Consider the following 15,316-nt stretch of genomic DNA (forward strand, 5'->3'; position numbering starts at 1 on the left):
TTCTTGCAGGAATTAAAAAAGAAAAGAAACTCAAATAATTACTTGCCAGGTATTATTCGATAGAATCCAGTTAAACAATGAAAAATAAAAGCATGGTCAACTGACTTATTTCAACCAAAAGCCTTTAACTAACTGAAAAGGGACTTTTTTTCTGATATAAGCTATTAAAATTAACTAGTTTCATGTACAGCCCAACTATCTGGTGGATACTTTGTCAAATCCTAACTTAATATTTATTTAATTCTTCCATGATAATTGAAATGAAAAACAAATATTGTGGAAATAAATATCTGGAAAGTATAAAAAACTGGACCCAGTATGGTTTAATGGATATACAGATCCAGACTTTCTCAATGCCTATTGACAGACTATAATAGTGGTAAATTTTTCCCCATCAAAAAATACATAAAATTAAGAGCATGACATTTGCTTGCACTAGTATTATATATTTTACTTAAACAAAAATTCCTGAAAAATATGTGTATTTTGTTGACACTATTGAAGCTTTAAGATGTTGGCATCTTAGGAAATCATGCCAGTTTTTCCACTGAGCTACACACTTTACTGCTGTTTTTGTAATAGTTCTGATCCTGCCTGACCTTGTCTGGACAGGTCTGTAGAATGTATGTATTTTATGCCATTCAGTATTTTATTCGCATTCTCTGAGTTGCCTAGGAGTAGTTGCAAATGCCTATACAATGATGTTGTTCAGCTAGTAGATTAAATCCTATAAGTGCAAGTTTCTGAACCCAGACTATTTGGTATTGCCTTTAAGCAGCTGCTGGTGCAGTGCTTTGTTGTCGTGATGTTTAATACCTCCAGGAAGTTAACCTACCTTATTCAGCACTAATTCAGGGATACCTAGAACAGAGATCTCTAGTCACACATGTATTTCCATTCACTTTTAAAGATTTTTTATTGATTGACAAATGCAACTTCCTAACTTGTTTACAATTGCTTAATAAAAGAAATATAGTCCCTTGGAACCAATTCTCTCCAGCTGTCTGTGGATGTGGAAGGTCAGTCTGATATCATTAGCCGATTTGCATGGGCATCCAGACAGAGAGTTTCTGATGAATATCTGCAATTGTTATTGAACTTAGGTTTTCCTTCTGCTGAGACATTTTTGGGTATATCTAGAGTAACTAGAAAACATGTCCTAACTTTCAGAAGATAGCCTGCTAACATGGGTTTGCCATTTTTCTCCTTCCTTTCAACTCACACATGTGGCTTTGCTACTGACAGAGATGAAATTGTGTGACTGAGGAGGAGAATAGGAGAAAAAGTGTAGATCTGAGATGTGCTTGTGTCTTTTCCTACTGTGGGACTGGGATGTGACTAGGATGCACCTCTGGATCTTAGAAGACCACTGAGCTAAGAGGACCACCAGGGTCCTAACCTACACAACATTTAAGAAATTGGGGGATACAACAGCAGAAGAAGGTACTGAAGTCCAATACTCTGTGAATTGCCTGTTCTGTTTAGAGATCTGTGGTGTGATGGAAGGACGAGAAGAGGAGGTGCAACTCTAATGCAGTATTGCAGAAACTTTGAAGTTTCATGGCATTCATTGGGACTGCAGTTTGTCTCCATAACAATACACCTTGTGAAAATGCCCACAAAAAAACAGATGACTTTAAATTCTTACTAATTTAAGGACACAAGTATGATTAGAGCATAAAGAAATACTACTTTAAAAATAAAGGAAAAAAAGTGTGATAGAATTAGGGAAAAAAGGTAGCTATGGATGAAAATTTGTTTTGTGCTTGATCTGTTCAAAACAAGTTGCCCCCTCAAACAAATTGAATAAAGTAAATATTATCCCATATAGTCACTCCCCAAATATTATGAACTGCATGCTTGCAATATCCTGAACTCAAATGTATTTAAGTTTTTGAGAGGTAATATTCCTTGCAAGTATTACAATAATACAACTATAAAAAATATGTGAAAAAAACACTTTTTTTGTCATTGCATTCTCCTCTGTTATTTTTCTCTTCTTTTACTTATTTTGCTGAAGCTTAATCATACTTACAAAAACCTTAACTTCAGTAAACATATTCTGAGTCAAGAAATATATAATTTATCAAGAATAGCTCTTTCCAATGAATATTTTTTTAACTTTCATTTCATTTGGGCAGTCCACCTGTCAGTCTGTTGAATTTATGTCTATAGTTTAGTTGTTTTGCTTAGTATTCTTGCAAGAAATGTGTCATTTGCTTGCTCGCTGTAGTCACAATAATAGCCAGAGAAGTTTCTGTGGTGTCTTACCTAATTTTATATCAGGCTTACCATTCTGCTAGTAAAGAAATATTTATTTTAAAAGAGAGTATGCTGATCTGATGCTGAAGAAATTTATGAAGAGGAAACTAATATAGATTTGGAAACTGATCATACAGTAACTATGACAATATTTTCTTTTGACGACTGTTATGGGCTAAATGCCTTCTCATAGATTCAGCCCACTACCAGGTATATAAGCTTTATTTTAATAAAATGAGAAAGTTTAATTAAATGTCAGAATACAAATATGTAATTTCAATCTTTGCTTCACAGTTCACATTTCCACATACTTATTTACTACTAACACTGGCTCTTAAATTTTATTACAGTTCCCTGTATTCATCTGTTTTACCATTTATTACTTAGCCCAAAGCTTTCTTTTCAGTGAGGTGAGGGCAATCCTATCAGGAATGAGTGATATTAACATTACAGGTGGAGGGGGAAATACTAATGCTATAAGGCAATACATTGATCTACTCACAAACTTCATGTCAACACACCACCTTCACATTTTTACATTTTCTAGTGAGATGTTCACTCTCTTGAGACTGGGCAAGACACTTGCTTCTTCCTATTTCTAGTTCCTTTATTATAGCAGGGACATAATAACAGTTTCTTTCTGTGAACTTTTCTCAGTTTGTATTGTATTCTCTTCAGTGCAGACCTGATCTTCTTTTATTCAGTATTTTCATAGACTAGCCCGACTGTCTGCCTTTTTCTGTATTTGAAACACTGTAGGTTGGAGAAACATCAGTGAAATCAGCAAGCTTAATTGCCACACATCAAAAGTACATGCTGTGTGACATAAGGCAGCTGTAGTAAGGCATCAGCTACCTCACTCAGGGCCTTTGAAACTCTTGTCAGAGATTTTCAGAGTACCTTGTTCTTTAACTTGAATTGCCTTCTCTGAGCTAAACTTTATTTGTAGTTATTTCAGTATCATATTAGGCATATAAAATGCAGCCATTTCATTATAATCTAATGTTCTTTAGGAAAAAAAAAAAAATTGTAGTAGGTTAATGAAGCATTTAGTTGTTTAAAAGTAGAGTTATATAGGTGTTTACTGTAACTTTCAAATATAGAAAATTGAACTCAGATCTTCAGAGAAATTCTGTTATCTGAATATCTCTATAAATCTACCTCCTTTTATCTTTATGAAAACATATAAAATGATTAGCCAAATTGGAGAGCTATTTAAGAGTCTGCATTTCCCGTAGCTCCAACACCCTAAAGAAAAAGGACAGCTAATACCAGCTAGACATATTCTAGAGTAAACCTTACCACGCATTTACATTCCCAAAAAGTATGAACAAATTCAGGTCTAATTGTGGTTCTGATATATTCTTTTCTCTAATTAATCCTTTAAAATGTTCACTCTCTGCCTAAAAAGCAAGGCATGGCTCTTACAATGTTTTCAGTATAAATTTCATTTTCTTCTTCATGCAGCATAAAAGCTTCTGGATCATTTGACATGCACTTGACATTTTCTTAATTATATAGGGTAAAAGCTTATAAGAAAGGTGAAAAGGAAGCCAGGGAACGATTCACCTGAGTTTAAAAGTGGAAATTATTGAATTATATGGCAAAAATAGAAAGTATGAATATTACTTTGTCTACACAAAATGAAAAGACTCATTCAATAATATTTTATATTTATTTTGTTCTGTCACAACCCATTTGGTATTTGAACAGAACACATTTCCAGTGATTTTTTTTGTTTTTTTACTAACTCATTTGATACCAGCAGTTACTTTCACTACTTACTACATTTCACTCACGTACCCAGCACAAGAAAGCAACTTGTTGAAGTCTAAAGGATTTTTTTTTAAAGGGTTTTTTTGTTTGTTTGGGTTGGGTTTTTTGGTGACAGGCTTTTTCTTGTACCTGTTATATATCTGTTGCTTTTTGACTTACTTCTAAAGATCTTAACTGAAATGAAAATTTCTATGGTGCTGTTGATCTGACTTTTTTTTTTGGCAATTACTAAAATCCTAGTAAATGTTTAATCTGACATTTATAGTAATCACAATGCTTCACAGTAGGCAAAATCAAGGCGTTCTTTTAAATTTGATTTCAGACTATTTATTCAGTATTTTCATAGACTAGCCCGACTGTCTGCCTTTTTCTGTATTTGAAACACTGTAGGTTGGAGAAACATCAGTGAAATCAGCAAGCTTAATTGCCACACATCAAAAGTACATGCTGTGTGACATAAGGCAGCTGTAGTAAGGCATCAGCTACCTCACTCAGGGCCTTTGAAACTCTTGTCAGAGATTTTCAGAGTACCTTGTTCTTTAACTTGAATTGCCTTCTCTGAGCTAAACTTTATTTGTAGTTATTTCAGTATCATATTAGGCATATAAAATGCAGCCATTTCATTATAATCTAATGTTCTTTAGGAAAAAAAAAAAAATTGTAGTAGGTTAATGAAGCATTTAGTTGTTTAAAAGTAGAGTTATATAGGTGTTTACTGTAACTTTCAAATATAGAAAATTGAACTCAGATCTTCAGAGAAATTCTGTTATCTGAATATCTCTATAAATCTACCTCCCTTTATCTTTATGAAAACATATAAAATGATTAGCACATTTGGAGAGCTATTTAAGAGTCTGCATTTCCCGTAGCTCCAACACCCTAAAGAAAAAGGACAGCTAATACCAGCTAGACATATTCTAGAGTAAACCTTACCACGCATTTACATTCCCAAAAAGTATGAACAAATTCAGGTCTAATTGTGGTTCTGATATATTCTTTTCTCTAATTAATCCTTTAAAATGTTCACTCTCTGCCTAAAAAGCAAGGCATGGCTCTTACAATGTTTTCAGTATAAATTTCATTTTCTTCTTCATGCAGCATAAAAGCTTCTGGATCATTTGACATGCACTTGACATTTTCTTAATTATATAGGGTAAAAGCTTATAAGAAAGGTGAAAAGGAAGCCAGGGAACGATTCACCTGAGTTTAAAAGTTGTAATTATTGAATTATATGGCAAAAATAGAAAGTATGAATATTACTTTGTCTACACAAAATGAAAAGACTCATTCAATAATATTTTATATTTATTTTGTTCTGTCACAACCCATTTGGTATTTGAACAGAACACATTTCCAGTGATTTTTTTTGTTTTTTTACTAACTCATTTGATACCAGCAGTTACTTTCACTACTTACTACATTTCACTCACGTACCCAGCACAAGAAATGAACTTGTTGAAGTCTAAAGGATTTTTTTTTTTAAAGGTTTTTTGTTTGTTTGGGTTGGGTTTTTTGGTGACAGGCTTTTTCTTGTACCTGTTATATATCTGTTGCTTTTTGACTTACTTCTAAAGATCTTAACTGAAATGAAAATTTCTATGGTGCTGTTGATCTGACTTTTTTTTTTGGCAATTACTAAAATCCTAGTAAATGTTTAATCTGACATTTATAGTAATCACAATGCTTCACAGTAGGCAAAATCAAGGCGTTCTTTTAAATTTGATTTCAGACTATACCATGAACACAGATGGTTTGGTTTGAGGGTCTTTTGGTTGATTTTGTTTGTTTGGTTTTGTTTTTTTGTGTTGTTTTAAAATTATTTCAATAAACACTAAATAATTTTATTCTCACCTAGCATCCTTGAGTGCTTTGTTGAAAACAAGGGGTGTTATGCACAGCATGAAGATCAGAGGTCTAGCCTTCTTCAAGAAGAGTATTGCCCAAGTAGTATGAAGTCTAATGTAGGTTCCCAGATACTTCAGGGAGAAGGGATATATAGACAGAGGAATGGAGAGCTAGATCCTGGTATCTCTAAAGGCAAAGAACTGTTGATATTACTCAACAGAGATCTCTGTCGTATTTGCTTTAGTGAATTTGATTGGTTATGAGAATGTACTTTTAAAAAAGTATATCCTAATGGAAATCTCAATGATAAAATATTGTTTTCATTTGTGATCAATAAATAGATGAGTGCTAGTTATTGATTTTTTAAATTTGTGTGTGTGTGTGTGTGTTTTGTATTTGGAACAGGTCTTTAACTGTTTCAAAAATTCTTCTGCATTCCTCCCCCCCCCCCCTCATAAAATACTGTAAACATAGTTTCTGGCTTCTATATGATATGGTAGCAACGAACAAGAGACAACGATCACTGATTGTGATCAAATGAGCAATCACATTTTTGTCTACTTGGTCCTCAGACATTCTTTCCCTTCCTGATAGACTTAAAACCTGAGTATTACTTATGAATGGTCTTTTACATATAGAAAGTGGCAAAGTAATATCTTGGATATCAGGTATCAGCACAAATGTAAGAAAATGCACCAGAGTAAAGACACAACAGAAAGCTAACTCCTCCAAAACTCAAAATGCTTGCAAATATCCTAATCTTTGTTGCTACTCCCTAGTCCATTAAAGCTGAGCAGTGTTTGATCCAGACAGTTATTTATACATGTATCTGCCTAGACAAGAAAGATTAGAACAACCTTTCTTCCAAAAGGCATATTCACCAAAATAAAATTATAAACAACCAATCCTACATTAATCAGGTGACCACTGCAGATGAGATGTGACTCATACTGTTCACACTTTTATGAAAAACATTTGAATCACTACAGATTTGCCTTTCTCCCTGTGAAAGAACAGGAGAAAAAAAAAAAAGATATCTGTTTCTAACAAAAATATTTAAGATCTTCCTTAGGGATGAAGATCAGTAGCTTATCCTTTCCCAAAGTCAAATTCAATTCCAAACTTACTTCTGGTTCTCATCCCACACCCACGTCTAGAAAACTCATAGGTAAATATAGTGAGATTTTTGCCAGCAGTATGTGTTAATTAATAATAAAGCTGTCTGCTTAGATTAAGTAGAGTTTAAAAAAAGAAAGAGAAAGAGAGGGAGAGAGAAAAAAGAATTAATGTCAATGGAGTCAGGTTATATTTCAGTGCTTATATCATTTGAACCTTCAGTAAATTTTGGCAATTTTTTTTTTTTTTTTTTTTTTTAATAACCCTTTTCACAAAAGTGTGAGTGAAGAGCTACATGAGAACAAAGTTGATACAGGAAAAAGCTACTATAATATGTCTGTGATTATATTTAGGATGGAAATTAAAGGAATATTGTAACAGTAAAAATGGATTAAAAAGTCTAATTCTAAAATTATATTTGCAAAATTTATGGATAAATTATGATTGTCTATGATTCTAAGGGACTGGATTGGATGATCCAAGAGGTGTAATGTTCAAAGGACTTAACATCACAAGACTTCACAGTTACAAGAGGTACTTCCACTATCAAAATTCTTAGGTATAAAAATACTGTATTAATGCTTCAGTTCAACAAGACACCAGAATGAATTAAAGTATATGCAAACAGTGCTAGTAATGGCATGATTTTTGTGCTTATTTTTACAAGAGGAAAAGGGCAGCTGATTCTTTAATAGGTAATAAGCCATAAATATTTGTTTGGTATTCAGAAAATCTGTATGATACATGAGCTACGGATGCTGCCTTTAGAAGAGTTACTTCATCACTAATATCACCAGTAGAGAATTTACACAAAGAAGAAAAACAAGAAAAAGAAAATAAAAGATGGAGAGCCTTAAATGTTGGTACGGGAAAAGGGCAGCTGATTCTTTAATAGGTAATAAGCCATAAATATTTGTTTGGTATTCAGAAAATCTGTATGATACATGAGCTACGGATGCTGCCTTTAGAAGAGTTACTTCATCACTAATATCACCAGTAGAGATTTTACACAAAGAAGAAAAACAAGAAAAAGAAAATAAAAGATGGAGAGCCTTAAATGTTGGTACTTTTGTTACCTATCCCATTTTGGATGAACATGATATAAAAAGTTCTAAACAAAGAAGAAAACTGCACTAACTTCAGAAAGACAGCAAAATATGAGTAAAATATCAGCAATAATATACCATATTAAAATATGTGCTCATAGCTTTGAATTTGCTTGTGATGGCTTTAAACACAATAAGCAGTCAGTATTTGATTTTCAGGACCTATGTTCCTTTTACAATAAAAACAGTGATTAACTTGAAATTATTTTGTGTGGTGAGGCTGAAATGAATTGTCTGCATGAATCAATAACAGCTTTTTTCATCAAATGCAAGTTTAAAAGATCAAGGTAAGCCTCATCTGTCTTGCTTAGAGCTGAGCACTGCTTGCTGTTGTATCCTGAATAAAAGATTCTGAAGTGTTTATGACTGGATAGCATAGTTTGGTCCTGGAAAATTATTCTATATCACAAAAAAAAATCTAATTAGTAGAATTTAGTGAGATGCCATGTTTTTTATAACTGTTAATGGAAGCCTGAAAGACTGCAGGCACCAATCCCTTTCTGGCTATGTGGCTACGTGAGGGGCAGCCTGCAGGCCAACTGTGGATGCCCCATACTGTGCAGGTCATGCTCTGGCACTGTACTCTAGAAGGGCTGACAACAGGCTGCCTTATCAAGAGATAGGGACATATGAAAAATAAATCGGTTAAGATGAAATTTATTGACTTAGATACATTTATTTTTGCTTTAGCTTTTGCACTAAAGAATCTCAAGGCTGGATGCAATGTTTTTGGCTTTTTTTTTTTAAATCTGTGAACTTGAATCCCAGAGCAGGCTTTCAGCTATCCTGTCATTGATGGGTAAGTTCTGGAGTACAGATGGTCAAAAAGTCATCTGATGGATTATTTTCTGTTACTGAATTGTCAAATATATCTACTTAGCATTCCACACAGTCTGTTCTACTGAAAATTTTAATTCCTAAATCAGGTTTTTCAAATTATAATATTAATCACTGGAATCTAAGTGGGCATGGTCATTAAAGGAAAAAGGGAGAAACAAGTAATTTATTTTGAATAATAAACACTTGATATGTACAAAGTTTCATTTTTCAGTCGTTTTTGTGGAGAAGTTGAATAAAATGTTTGGTTTTCTGTCTGCTGATGGCAGTTGGCCTGCATCACTTTTTTTTTAAAGATTTCTTCTAGTAAAAATTAATTAGACTGCAGAAGGTAGGGCCAGATCTACAAAGGTATTTAGGTCCCATTTAAACGTACCAAAGTTATAGGATTAAAAGTTTTGTGGGATTTTCACTGTTGCTGTCTTTTTCTTTCTTTTTTTTTTTTTTTGATGTGTTCAAATGAGGTGGCCTACAGCTAAGACTTCAGAAAGGATCATTCTGAGCAGTGAGTAGTTTGAAGGCAATCCATTAATACAACAATATTTTTCCTGCTGTGACAACACTGCCACTATGTATCTGGTTTAGGCAAGGAAAGAGCCCAACAGATTTAGAACTTTCTTGCTTCCTTTTGGAAACTGGTCATTCCGTGTGCTGAAGATACTCACAATACTGTCACTTCATCTTATTTGTTTTCATCTCATTTAAATTAAATTACTTCCCTGACGCTTTGAAGTTCTTTATGTTAGCTCACATATGCTGCTAGTGTTCCTTCCTTTTCCCTTTTCCAGAAAGCTTATACATCGAAGTTTGGAAATGAGTTGTGGAAAAGAACCAAGTCTTTAAATGTTGTGACTGACAAAGAAAATCTCTTTCATGCCTGTTACAAGCAGCTTTTGAAAAAGCAAAAATAAGTGAGAATAAGCTTTTCATTTATTTTTGTATTTCCAGGATCTCCCTGAGATGAAGAATAATTTTGTCTTTATCATGTGGATGATGACTAAAAATACACTTAACTTCCCTATTCTGGTGTACTACTAGTGTGAATGAGACTTGCTTTAAAGCAGGTAACTTCAGTTTCATTAATACCCTGTGAATGAAGCAAAGGTGACACTCTTTAATATTTTCCAAATTTCACTTTCAACTCTTGATAAAATCTGTTTCTTAAAATCTCCATAACCTGACATTCCACATAGGAACTAAATAAATGCAACAGGCTATCAGGTCAGGCCATGGTATACATTCTCATAGTTAGATAACTTATCTTTCTAGCTTGAATAGCGCTGAGTATGTAAAAGATAATAATTTTGACTTTTAAGAATGGAAATTTAAGGAAAAATATAGTCCATGAATAAACATCTAAAATAGTTAATTTCAAATGACAATAAGGCCAATTAATTAAACTGTGATCCTGTGATCTAAAAAATAATAATGCAAACATTCAATATTGTGTGTAAGAAATGTATTTATATATAAAATAATATTTAATAGTTATTAAAACATTTTTTTCTGAAGAAAATTTGTCTGCTCTGCTGAATGTAAAATATGACATAACGACCAAACATAATGGACAGGGACAGAAAAAGAAACCATGGAAAATATTTTTAATTGTCCAAAGAAGGACATTGGATAATTTTGAACATATTTTGTTAATAACCGTACAAATAGGACTACTGATAAAGCATCTCCATATTCTTATAATGTTGTGTACATTTTTAAATGACATTTTTTAAATGTCATGCCCCATTTTACGTATTCCAACAAAACAGAATGTTCCCACTTTTTCCACAGAATTGATAAAACCCATTAAATTTTGCCAAGTGCCTGTAAAATTTTTTTTTAATCAAACTCTTAAAAGTAAAAGGTTTGTTTTATACTTATGTTTTCCAGCTCGCATAGAAAATTAACTGATTGTAGCTGAACTGTGTCCTGGCTAAGCTTGGCACATGTGAACCCATTTTGCATATGTCTGAAGCCTGTTTATCCTGTTCTGTGACTACCAAGGACTGCCTCACTTATTTCTGCCTGCTCACCAGTGTACATGTACATGAAATATTAATCTTTTTTAATCTTGTCCTTCCCCCATTTTTGACTCATAACTCATAAAAGCTATCAATTGCCAATACTATGTTTGTGATAAGATGTCAAGTCCTGACTGTTTCTTCCCATTCTTCTGTCATGCACCACTCTGCATAAATACTTTTTTGTTGGTATCAATACATCAGCTTACCTGAATACAAGGCAGTACTGCACCTGCAGAGTCTCTTCTTGATTCAGAAAGTAACGTGACAGAAGAAGGCAATAGACAAAGCCTGTTATGAAGGCTAGACATGTAGCTAGAACAGATTATCACATTTGTGACAGAATTTGTGGGCTCCTACTTTTCTTTGTGTTAGATAATACAGAATTTTAGAGAAAAAATAGAACACCATTAATACAATCTGTCACTAAATTAAGTGGAAAAAAGTCCCTGTCACATCAGCAGGATGAGGTCCACTGGTGTACCTTTTTGAATTTTCTAGGCACAACCTTGGCCAGTCAAACCTCACATGATATTTCCTATTTCTCACCCCTGTCCATTTTTATTCAGACACTTTACTTTTCATCTTCCTCTGTCTTTTCTATTAAAGGGATAAGTATGATCATTATCTCCATATCCTCCTGGTCCTTCATCCTCTACACTGTGTAGCATGACTGAAGTCTCCCATCAATCACAGTTGCACAGAGCCTATGCCTTCATCCCTACTCTATCTGTATACAATTTCTATTACACTCTGATGTGAGTTCAGTTACTCATTTAAGAACCTAATCCAAAATATCTCATATCCTAATCTTTTATTCCAAAATATTTTATGCATTGCTATGTACCATGAGATGTACTGAAGTCTAAGTCAATTATATATACTGCTTTGCTATTGTCAGGTCTCATTGTCATTTCCCTGTGAAAATTAATCAAATTAGTGATGCATGACCATCTTCTTATTAATCATATCTGACAGGCTAGCAATCCCTGTCCATACTTCACCTGGACAAATACTCTTTGTCTTTGGACTTTTTAAAACCATGATGAAAAATAAAATCCATAACTCTCTTTCTTTCCATCACCCTAGAATCTTTTTGTTTACCTGACAGTAGTATAGGTGTGTAAAGCTACCATATCCCAGAAGTAATACCTCAGCCATCGAAATATGTTTTTCAGCAATGGAGTAACTAATATCTATGTCATCTGTCAAGGAACCAGTGTGCTTTAAATGGAAATGACTTTTTTTCTTTATTTTATCAGCTTTCCATTCTTGAATAATCAAAAGTGGTACAATTATTCCTAATGATATTTCAATTTTCATCTATGGTGAGTTATTTGTTTTGTACTTCTTCCTCCTTCTGGGAAAAAAAGTACCTGTTTTCTTGAGATCTCCTAATAAGAACCGTGACAAGTTATTTTAAGACACCTTAGTTTCTCACAGTGTAAAATTCACCACATAAAAGAAGTCCTGAAAAAGTTCTTTTTTTCCTATAACGACTCAAATGAAAATTAAGTGATATGTAGTCTGTGTCTTCTGTAACCATTTAGCCCTGTAATACAGTATTGTCACTGCTAGTGACAGGCCATAGGCATCATACCGAATTTGCAAGGCCTCAGGACTGAGTCTTGTCAGGTTTGCTCTGTCTGAAATTTCCTGATCTGCCTGTGGTTTTGTTTTACTTGTAGGTGTGTAGGTGTAGGTGTGACACTGATTTCTCTACTTGACCAGGTATCTATGGCTAATTTGTTTTATTTTTGTTTCTCTTCATGTGGTACAACCATAATTTTACAGCAGTAATAAGCATTTATTCTATGAGTGATATTCACAACTCTTAACACAATGATGTAGCATACAGAAATAGTGCCCTGGCATGTACGATAGGAAAGGCCTTGAGAAGCTGAGACACAGAGTGCAGGGTAGAGGGGTATGGGCATAGAGTGATAAAAGATGGGGCATAGGTCTGGCACTGGAAGGCCCACAGACAAAAGTAATTCATAAAGGGTCAGTTAAAGAAATGTAGATGAAGGTGGAAAAAAATATTTTTAGGGATAACAAAGATAATGAAGAAATAGTATCTAACATATGCAAAAGACAGATGTAACGTGGAGGTGCAGGCCAATGAAAAAAAGGCAAAGATGTAAAAGTCTGTTAGCAAACACATAAAAGTGACACCAAGTTGATCCTAAAGTGCAGAATAAATCATGTACATCAACATGATATATCTTCTGATGAAGAACTCCAGAAGCACAGCGTTTCCCTCTCCAGCAGCTGAAACTACTGTCGTTGAGACCTGGAAGAGCAATGGAAGGGTTAGCATAACCTCAAGAAAAGGAATAGTAACTATAAATATGTAAGTTACGATTTTAATTGTATGATTACTATTATTGAGACCTTCTCTGTAGGGAAATATTATAAGTATTATTCTTCGCCCTTTTTCTGTAATAATTAGATCTAGACTAATAATGATTTTTCAATTAGACTTTTAAGATTTCAATAATAATAACCATGAATTCTTGGCTTTATACATAAAATGTATTTCCTGTTTGAGCATAAACAAGATTCTGAGAACAGTTGGCTTTTTACGGAAGTAATCTTTATGAACAAATTGGTTTCTCTAGTGAAAACTACACTTCACTAAAAATAAACCACATTTGAATTTCTAAGTACCTTGCATATATCTTCCTGTCTTGTGTTTCAAATAGAAATCTGATTTTCTCAATAATTACTTGGGAGAAAAAAAAGGAAAAATATTATTGTCATTATTATTTCCCCTACAGCTGTTTACCACTTGTGTTTTGGAGAAATCAATGATGCTGGCAATGATCTCGTTTAACATATCCCAAGGTATCAGTGCATTTGAAACATGATAATCTCCCTACGTATTTTAAAGATACCTATTAACACTGCTATTAATTAACAATAACAGCTGTTAATAATAAAAAGAAAGTACTTCCTTTAATGTTTCTTATATGTGTCTCAAAAATGATGTTTTAGATAAAGATACTTTGGAATATGCTAAAAAATAATCTATTAACATTTCAATTAAAATGACACTACTTTTTTGGTAGCAGATTTACAGACCCTAGCTGGACTCAAACATTTTTCATGAACTAAAATATTTTGTTGTGGGACCTATGTCCTGTCTGTATGGCAGCTCAGGTGACAGGCCTGAAAGACAGAGTGACTGGAAGAACCCAGATATCTGTTCAGGCTGTAGCCACAAGTGTATGTGCAGATAGTAGCAGCAATTTGAATGACATTTGCTAATAGCACAAAGCTAGGAGTTTATATTCTTCTTCTAAAGCCATTAGCCCTAAAAGCCTGACGGAGCCTCTCGCTGTTAATCAACCCAGAATAGAGTACGTCATCTTTCCAGGGAACACAGCAAGTCTGCAGACAGCCTCTCCGGAAAAATGTTATCTAAGGCAGCTGCCGCATTAGTATGTACAGCAACCAAAGAGGTTCATGTAACATTCATTCTTTTTGGTTATCTATCTCTAATGGTTTTAAAAACAACAAAACTAATGACCTGTTGAGCTTGTGTTTGCGTGCCACCATTGAACAGAAAAAGAGGTTGAATAATTACAAACAGACTAAGTATTTCAGAAAATAGAAGACCAAGAGAAGTTCTAGTAAATGTCCCTCACAGAAGATGAACAAAAAATAAGAGGAAGTCCTTACATTTTTATGTCCTTATTTTTCATTGAGAGACAGAAGTCTCTTGTAATACTAGCTGAGGAATTATAGAAAAGTATAAAAAAGGCTTCGTATTCTCTAGTATTCAAAGCAAATATCCTGAGAACACAGCAATGGTTCCCCGATCAGATGTATGTGTGTGTTTGCATTTGGGAGGGTACAATTCTTTTTAAATTTTCTAATGAGGAAATAGGATGACCTTTTGTCAAACAAGCCTGCAGAACCAGAATTTGGACTGACTATTCCATATTATATTCTGCCTATAAAACAATAGAAACAAATTTAAAACTGGAATTTTCAACATCCAGTAAAAAAAAAGTTTAAAATAAAAATAGTCTCTCTCCCCAGTCCTAAACTTTTAACTGTATATGAGTTTTAAGTGTATAATGATTTGTAATTGTTGTGGTTTAACCGCGCAGGCAGCTAAACACCACACAGCCATTCACTCACTCTCTACCCCCAGTGGAATAGGGGAGAGAATCGGAGAGGGAAAAAAAAAAAAATTGTGTGTTGAGATAAAGACAGTTTAATAGGACAGAAAAGGAAGGTATTATTATTATTATTATTATTATTAAAGAATATACAAAATAAGTTATGCACAATGCAACTGCTCACCACCCGCCGACCAATGCCCAGCCAGTTCCCAAGCAGTGGTCA

The sequence above is a fragment of the Aptenodytes forsteri genome, unplaced genomic scaffold (assembly GCF_000699145.1).
Source record: "Aptenodytes forsteri isolate BGI_AS27 unplaced genomic scaffold, ASM69914v1 Scaffold144, whole genome shotgun sequence".
NCBI lineage: Eukaryota > Metazoa > Chordata > Aves > Sphenisciformes > Spheniscidae > Aptenodytes > Aptenodytes forsteri.